Source organism: Salvelinus fontinalis, chromosome 2, assembly GCF_029448725.1.
Source record: "Salvelinus fontinalis isolate EN_2023a chromosome 2, ASM2944872v1, whole genome shotgun sequence".
NCBI lineage: Eukaryota > Metazoa > Chordata > Actinopteri > Salmoniformes > Salmonidae > Salvelinus > Salvelinus fontinalis.
This window is the reverse complement of record NC_074666.1, coordinates 73159706-73169270: the sequence shown is the minus strand read 5'-3', so window position 1 is coordinate 73169270 and position 9565 is coordinate 73159706.

Genomic DNA, 9565 nt, shown 5'->3' with positions numbered 1-9565 from the left:
GCCTTGCTCAAGAGCACAGCGACAGAAATTTCACCTCGTCAGCTCGGATATTCAAACCAGTGACCTTTCAGAAACTGGCCCAACGTGCTAACCGCTAGGCTACTAAAAGGATTAGGCTTATAACAGGTGTGCCAACTGTACATTTCTTAACCTTAGGTCTATAGGCCTATTATTGGCCACAGAGTAATTGAATTATACAAACATTTATTTTAGCTCTCTATTATGTCCTACAAACATTTAACCTATGGTCTACAACAGCCCCCGACACTCATTTTATTTCTTAAAACATAAAACCAATCAATTAGAATGATGCTAGTACAAAAAATGCCCAGGACATCTACAGCACCCAATGTCACAGGAAAGCACATCACATCACATCAAGCACATCACATCAATTCAAATTGTATTAGTCACATGCGCCGAGGGTCTAGACCTTACAGTGAAATGCTTACTTACGAGCCCCTAACCAACAACGAAGTAAAAAAAAAAAAAAATACAGATAAGAATAAGAGATAAAAGAAAGTAACAAGTAATTAAAGAGAAACAGTCAAATAACAATAGCGAGACTATATGCAGGGGGTACCGATACAGAGTCAATGTGCGGGGGCACCGGTTAGTTGAGGTAGTATGTACATGTAGGTAGAGTTAAAGTGACTATGCATAGATGACAACAGAGAGTAGAGGTTGTGTAAAGAAGGGGTGAGGGGGGCACTGCATGTAGTCTGGGTAGCCATTTGACTAGATGTTCAGGAGTCTTATGGCTTGGGGGTAGAAGCTGTTTAGAAGCCTCTTGGACCTAGACTTAAAGCTCCGGTACCGCTTGCCGTGCGGTAGCAGAGAGAACAGTCTATGACTAGGGTGGCTGGGGTCTTTGACAATTTTTAGGGCCTTCCTCTGACACCACCTTGTATAGAGGTCCTGGATGGCAGGAAGCTTGGCCCCAGTGATGTACTGGGCCATTCGCACTACCCTCTGTTGTGCCTTGCGGTCAGAGGCCGAGTAGGTGCCATACCAGGTGGTGATGCAACTAGTCAGGATGCCCTCGATGGTGCAGCTGTAGAACCTTTTAAGGATCTGAGGACCCATGCCAAATCTTTTCAGTCTCCCGAGGGGGAATAGCTTTTGTCGAGCCCGCTTCACGACTGTCTTGGTGTGCTTGGACGGCCTGTTCACCCTGCTGTCATCCAGAAGGTGAGGTCAGTACAGGTGCATCAAAGCTGGGACAGAGAAACTGAAAAACACCCATCTCAAGGCCCACAGACTGTTAAATAGACATCACCAGTACCCTGCCCTGAACTTAGTCACGGTCACTAGCCGACTACCACCCGGTTACTCTACCATGCATCTTAGAGACCGCTGTCCTATGTACAGACGGGAGTTTAAGCTGAAGTTGAAGTCAGAAGTTTACATACACTTAGGTTAGAGTCATTAAAACTAATTTTTCAACCACTCCACAAATTTCTTGTTAAACATGCGTACTATTGTTTGTACAGATGAACATGGTATCTTCAGGCGTTTGGAAATTGCTCCCAAGGATGAACCAGACTTTTGGAGGTCTACAAAAAAAAAAATGGAGGTCTTGGTGGACTGAGTCGGAAGGTAGGCCTTGAAATACATCCACAGGTACACCTCCAATTGACTCAAATTATGTCGATTAGCTTATCAGAAGCTGCTAAAGCCATGACATAATTTTCTGGAATTTTCCAAGCTGTTTAAAGGCACAGTCAACTTAGTGTATGTAAACTTCTGACCCACTGGAATTGTGATACAGTGAATGATTAGTGAAATAATCTGTCTGTAAACAATAGTTGGAAAAATTACTTGTGTCATGCACAAAGTAGATGTCCTAACCGACTTGCCAAAACTATAATTTGTTAACAAGAAATTTGTGGAGTGGTTGAAAAACTAGTTTTAATGACTCTAACCTAAGTGTATGTAAACTTCTGACTTCAACTGTATGTATGTGTGTCCCATCATCCCATCATATATACTGTATATACAGTACCAGTCCAAAGTTTGGACACCTTCTCATTCCACGGTTTTTCTTTATTTTTGACTATTTTCTACATTGTAGATTAATAGTGAAGACGTCAAAACAATGAAATAACACATATGGAATCATTTAGTAACCAAAAAAGTGTTTACAAATCAAAGTTAAGTATGCCTTGAATTCTAAATAAATCACAGTGTCACCAGCAAAGCACCCCCACACCATCACACCACCTCCTCCATGCTTCACGGTGGGGACTACACATGTGGAGATCATCCGTTCACCTACTATGCGTCTCACAAAGACATGGCGGTTGGAACTGGACTCACCAGACTAAAGGACAGATTTTCACCGTTCTAATGTCCATTGCTTGTGTTTCCTGGCCAAAGCAAGTCTCTTATTATTATTGGTGTCCTTTAGTAGTAGTTTATTTGCAGCAATTCGACCATGAAGGCCTGATTCACACAGTCTCCTCTGAACAGTTGATGTTGAGATGTGTCTGTTACTTGAACTCTGTGAAGCATGTATTTGTGCTGCAATTTCTGAGGCTGGTAACTCTAATGAACTTATCCTCTGCAGCAGAGGTAACTCTGGGTTTTCCTTTCCTATGGCGGTCCTCATGAGAGCCAGTTCCATCATAGTGCTTGAAGAAACATTCAAAGTTCTTGACATTTTCCGGATTGACTGACCTTTATGTCTTAAAGTTATGATGGACTTTGCTTATTTGAGCTGCTCTTGCCATAATATGGACTTGGTCGTTTACCAAATAGGGCAATCTTCTGTATACCACCGCTACCTTGTCACAACACAACTGATTGGCTCAAATACATTAAGAAGGAAAGGAATTCCTCAAATTAACTTTTAACAAGGCACACCTGTTAAATGAAATGCATTCCACGGGACTAACTAATGAAGCTGGTTGAGAGAATGCCAAGAGTGTGCAAAACTGTCACCAAGGCAAACGGTGGCTACTTTGAAGAATCTCAAATATAAAATACATTTTGATTTGTTTATCACTTTTTGGGTTATTACATGATTCCATATGTGTTATTTCATAGTTTTGATGCCTTCACTATTATTCTACAATGTAGAAAATAGTAAAAATAAAGAAAAACCCTGGAATGAGTAAATGTGTCCAAACTTTTGACTGGTACTGTATATTTAAAGTCAAATGCATGTCCCAGATTGGGTCCATATCAAGTGAATGATTGGCCTATGTTGGGATCCCTATATCTGAAAGTAGGGCAACAACCTCAGTTCACCTCAACGGAGGAGCTGAGTCTAACAACTTGATAAAACATAAATAAATATTTAGTTTTATTGGTTAAGTTGCTTTAAAAAAAGTATATCCAGGCCATATTTCAGTCATGGTTTGTTGTGGGTGGTAGTGGTAGTGGTGGTGGTGGTTGAGATGGATTTATTCCTCAGATAGAGTAGTTCTGACTAAAACTGCACCATTCTACACAGCATACCAGAGTGGGAGTACAGAGATCACAAATAATGTATATGAGAACCTCACTTTGCCTGCAGCCGTTTTTAGGGTTCTTGTGAATAGGGTTGTAGTTGTATGATCAGTATATCCAAACACACTACCCTGGGCCTTTCACTCCCCCACAACCAAAATATAGAATTGAAGATTCAACTGGTTGAAATGTGTAAAATGAAAGCCACAGCTTAATTTGAATTGTACCAACAGAGAGGAGACTACGTTTTTTCAAGAAGATTGTCTCACTTAGCCGTGGAAGTCATGTGATTAAGAATTCAGGGGCTGGACGGAAAAAGTACAACTCACTGAAACGAGCCACAGTACAGCAGTTAAATGCCTGTGAAAGGTACTGAAACGAGCCACAGCACAGTAGCTAAGGGCCTGTGGAAGGGACTGAAACGAGCCCCAGTACAGCAGTTAAAGGCCTGTGGAAGGGACTGAAACGAGCCACAGCACAGTAGCTACATGCCTGTGGATGGGACTGAAACGAGCCCCAGTACAGCAGTTAAAGGCCTGTGGAAGGGACTGAAACGAGCCACAGCACAGTAGCTAAGGGCCTGTGGAAGGGACTGAAACGAGCCCCAGTACAGCAGTTAAAGGCCTGTGGAAGGGACTGAAACGAGCCACAGCACAGTAGCTAAGGGCCTGTGGATGGGACTGAAATGAGCCACAGCACAGTAGCTAAGGCCTGTGGAAGGGACTACTGGCTGGGGCCCACTAAGTACCTTTAAGATACATGATATGGATAACATGGGTCTTAAAACATTCCTTGAGAACCCTTGATGTTGACCAACTATTTTAGGACTTAGCATCATGTGCAGCTATTGATTAGAATCACTTGACATGATTTGCTGTCCACCACAGCCTATGAAAATTATATTTACCATTCAAAATTATTGATTTTATTTGCAATTATTATACATTTAAATCCATTTCAGTGGCCTAATGTAGACATATTACAAATCAGTGAGGGGCACTGATGTTGTATGCATTTGATCTCATAGAGGTCTACCAACCCTGTTCTAGCTCTGGCCATGATGGTTAGACCTCCGCCTTAGCTGCACTAGCTGTGTCATGTTCCCCATGGCTCCCCATCTGGGCGTAGGCTTCCTGTGAAACTACTGGGCCTGAAATAGAAAACATGACAGATCTCACTCTGCCTGTCTGAGGAGCTAGATGGGAGACCAAGCCCAGAAGGGTTTAGAATCCTCTCCTCAGTAGTGGCAAGCTACTCAAGCTGGAAGTATTCATTGTTTTAATTCCAACTTCTTTGTGCACTGTGTATTTTGTACTTTTAAATATGCAGTGCACTTCAACTTGAAGTTGAACCCGTGAAAAGGGTCACATTTCAACATTCTCTTTGTCATGTTTCAACTGGACCATACTATAGCTCTATCCTCTGTGTTTTTTTTACAAGTAAAAGTTACGCATTACCAGTAATACAAGTGCAAGTGTTGATAAATGCAGTCAATTTGACTGGCTTTTAAAGTACAGCTGAGAGTAGACTTCTACATTTCACAGTTGGCCCTCCTTACTCTGCTCCATGCAATGCAGATATGTCACCGTGGATTTTCAATGTCACTGCTGTGGCTTAAGTGCATGTTACTCAAGGAATATATCATTTATTAATTGTTCATAAAGTGTTGGTCCCCTCCTTTTTTACTATTTATTTTGTTATGTAAGTGCGCGACAGTACTGTCCTGTGAAATACATGCAGAGTCTAATTCAATGCAACATCCCCCTCCCAATGCTCCCCCTGACAAGAATTCACACTGAGGGTTCAGGTGTGGTTTTGGGCAAGATGTGGCACACAGAATCCTGCAGCACAGTGAGCTAGGGATAACGGCCTGAGTCCGCATGTAGGTCTAGGGTAGCATGCTACCCTAGACCTTCAGGCCTGCTGAGGTATTACAAAACAGCTTTTTATCTCATCGTGTTTATTCATTCACAATATCCTTTTTCACAGAAAGATGACGTGACATTGTTGACCTCTCGACCCCTGGCTATTTCAGGCACATCATATACGTACAGTGGCTGATGTTAATCCTTCAGATTTCGTTATATTCCCAAGGGGAATCCAAATGGCCTGGGCGAACGCTAAAATAAACCTTATTTAGGGTTGGTTATTTTTAGAGGAGTGTAGTCGTCAAGATGTTCTGTGCTTATATATAGTTTTGAGGCAATTTGAGTGAGGCGTCCTCAAAGATAATCCCAGATGATAGAGACATCTGACCTACCTGGAACCCTGCTCCTCCTTCTCCAAATGGAAGTACTTCAGGGAGCTCATTCTTTACCACAGCATTGCAACTCAAACATCCCCAAACCTGAGAGATTGCCAAGGGTTACACAAAAACCTCTTCAGAAATAGAATAGGCATGAACGTACAATATATAGCAATAACAATTCCATGAGAAGTCCATGTACCCAGGAAAGCATAAGGTAGGGTAACACTCTTCAGTTTCTGAATCCGTTTGCTTTGATTTATCCTGTGGCAAGTAAACATTTCTTGGAATCAGAGGAGCTCAAACTCGGGCTTTGTGAGGTAGAGCAGAGAAACAATCAAGCAGAAATGGGCCGTAAGTGATACTCTAACCAGATTTAATTTCATTGACAAAGTGTTCAGAGCACACTCAACAAGACAGGTGGGCGGCATGAGACAAAGGCTACGTGTCAAATGTATGTCTCCATGGTAACACCTTGCGAAGAAGTGGCAATAGACAGTCGGAGACAAGGACATGATCTGTATGTTTTTCCATTTGAATGTTATCACTACAAGGGGAAAGAACTCTACTATGTTTTGTTCATTTACATTAGGAACAAGAAACAGGGTTTTAGGGCTGTACAGTATTTGTTTTATGAAGCTGCATGCATTCTTAGCTTCTACTTCACACACTGATTCTCCATCCTCTGCATGATTCTGCCTGTCTATCACCTCCTCTCCCTGCCTGAGATGTGAATTATTGAGGGTCATCTCCAGCTCCCATACACTGCATTAAGCTCTCACTGCGCCAAAATACTGAGCTGCTGCTGCCCACACACACATCAAGAGCAATGCAGTTGAAGAAATCTCTCTGCGGGGTTGCCATATATGCTTGAATTATTAAGCGCACATATAGGTAGAAGTAAGAGTAAAGAAGAGTCAATTGACTTATACTATTCAGGTCATCAGCGTTTGTTTAGTTGGAGATGAAGCCTATAGATACATAAAAAATGTGGTGCTTTGGAGACATTTAATCACAATGACCCATATCTTGGTGACATTGAGTCCAAGCAGATTTCTTGAGATTTGAAGCAAAGCACAAAGCATGTTTTGACATACAACCATTACATGTTGCCATTAATAAAACAAAGAATCTACTTCAATCAAGGTTTTCTACAAATGACCTGCTTGAATCCATTGATTGTATTGACTTGGCCTTTGAACAAAAAGTCAATAGGGAAAGCTGCTTAGTGGTTTACACTTAGAGAGGTTACTGAGGATGAAGAACATCACAAGTCAATACTTTTCAACCTACTGGAAGCACATTCAGTTTCTAGGCCCTGGGGAAATTACTGTACATTTCACTATATGTAGTTGTGTACTTTCAGAGAAATTTACTTGAGTACATTGTGACTTCAGCAAAGTGTTCTGCCTCATAGCTTACCTTACCTTGGCCAAGATTCAATCAGATAAAGTGTTAACCGAAGACAGCCGACACCCTCATAGCTGATGTTTTTGCAGTGTCTGAGGTGTAAAGGAAGCCACGTATTAGGTTTGGTTTGCTTCTAGCAGAACTTGGATAAGCGAAGCGAACGTCTGTGCCTCGCATACTCCCTTAAAAGACCATTGCTTGAAAAACTGCAATATTACTGTTTGTCCCTCTTGAGACACCATAGCAACAACATACCCAGTATACATTTCTTCAAAATAGTCTGAATTAATCTAAGATAAATCAAGAAATCTGTAATTAATTGAAGATTTTGCTGAGATCTTAGTTGTGCAATTTTACATCTAACTAAGATGTTTGGTGCAGTATTTCTCAAGTAAAAAAATCTGCATGAAAACTAGCCATCTCTCACTGAATGACAACAAACACTTAATTGAAGAATCACTTCCATAGCTCCCACTCCTACTAAGAGTAGTACTGTTGACCAATCACAGACGAAAGGCTACCGAACAGCAAAAAAAAAAAATGTTGTCAGTAATATATGCACAAACTGTTTTGACTGGGTAGCATGCGACAGGCTTGACTGCATCGGAGCTGTCAAATCAGTGAGCAGCTAATCTTCATCATTAAACATGAAGCACGTCCTGTTAGAAGTTCAGAATGAGAAGTGTAGGCTAAACAGAAATAATGACGCTCAAATTGAAAATCATCAAATTAAATAATGAGGATTTCTATCAGCCTGATGGAGGTGTAGATTACGTCTCACATTCCAGTTTTCAAATTTGTAAACAAGGCTGCATGGGATTTCTGTTAATGCGACTTCGTGCAACCAATGGCAATGTCCGCTTTAGGTATAATCCCAGCAGACACTTGTGGATTTGACAGCTCTAACACAGTTCCACCTCCAACACTGCCAAACCAGTGTTTTTACATAACAGACATGATGCACATGATTGAGCATAATAACATTCTTAATAAATAAAACATTACGCTGCAGGACATCACTCCTTTATGGTTAAGTAAAATACACATTTGATATGACTGGCTGCTCTTAATTGACCATTTATGGATTACTTATGCTTATAATTACTTAATATGATTTGAACTTTAAAACAGCATTACAATGTAAAGGGAGTTGTGCATGAAAGAAAATAAAATGTCCTCCAGTGTGTATGACCCCACTCTGGGTTTAGTGTGATCTGGCAGGAAGAAAACAAATACTTTAATTAAAATATAATATTAACTCTTATAATGAATCAGTCTAATCTCTGAACTACAGACTGGTGGTGATTGCTCAGAGTTAAAGTAATCTCCTTTTTACATTTGATAGGGGACTTTCTTGTATCATTTTTTCATGGCACAGTAGCACTTCTTTCTTTGCCACCCATCCCTTGCTCCTCTCCTCCTCTCCTTCTCTGTAGTTTTTTGTGTGCTTAGTTATCATCATCCACGTCCACATCTGCTCTTTGATGGCTTGTTGTGTCACATTGCTGCACAGTTGGCCTTCACATGACACACAGTAGAACGCAGCAGGCCAGCCGCATTGCTGCCCCAGGAGATGTGTGTCCCTCGGGGATCTGCTGGAGAGAGACCACCCTCAGCCTACACACAACACTCATCATCCCTACAGAAAATACTATGCTAAAACAACAGTATACCCACAAACACACAAACACACACACAGTAAGAAGTCACACGCTGCTGGTGCACACAGACACGTTTTCTCACACACACATAAACATTCAGGGGAGAACGGATACAGCTCCTCTCTCATCAGTGGATACACACAGCCACGCACGCAGGCACGTTCACACACACACACTGAAATAGAGCTGTGTCCATCTGTTGTGGCTGGTTGTTTTTACAGTCAACAACAGATAGAGACAGCATGTTGGCTAGGGCTAAGGACCAGCGGAGATGGAGCGTTCAAGGGGAGTGAGTCAGAAAGTGAAGATGGAGACAGGGGATGTCCACAGCCTTGCCTGTCATTTCTCCATGAAACAGACAACAGTCTGAACCCAGACACACACTCTCTCTCTCTCTCTCTCTCTCTCTCTCTCTCTCTCTCTCTCTCTCTCTCTCTCTCTCTCTGGAGAAGTGTGGTTGGCCATCCTAACACACTAATCTGCTTAGAGTCTACCGGTGTGTCCTTGTCCTTGGCACTGATATGGTATGATAGTTGACAGGTTGAGATGGAGAGGAGGGATGTTAGATTATAGACTGAGGGTAGTAACACAAAATAACAGTAACAAGGCTATATACTGAGAGGACCGGTACCGAGTCTATGTGCGTGGATACAGGTTAGTCAAGGTAATTTGTACATGTAGGTAGAGGTGAAGTCACTATGCATAGTGTACAAAACAAATGGGGGGGGGGGGGGGGGGTCAATGTATATGGTCCGGTGGCCATTTGATTAATTGTTCAGCAGTCTTATGTCTTGGG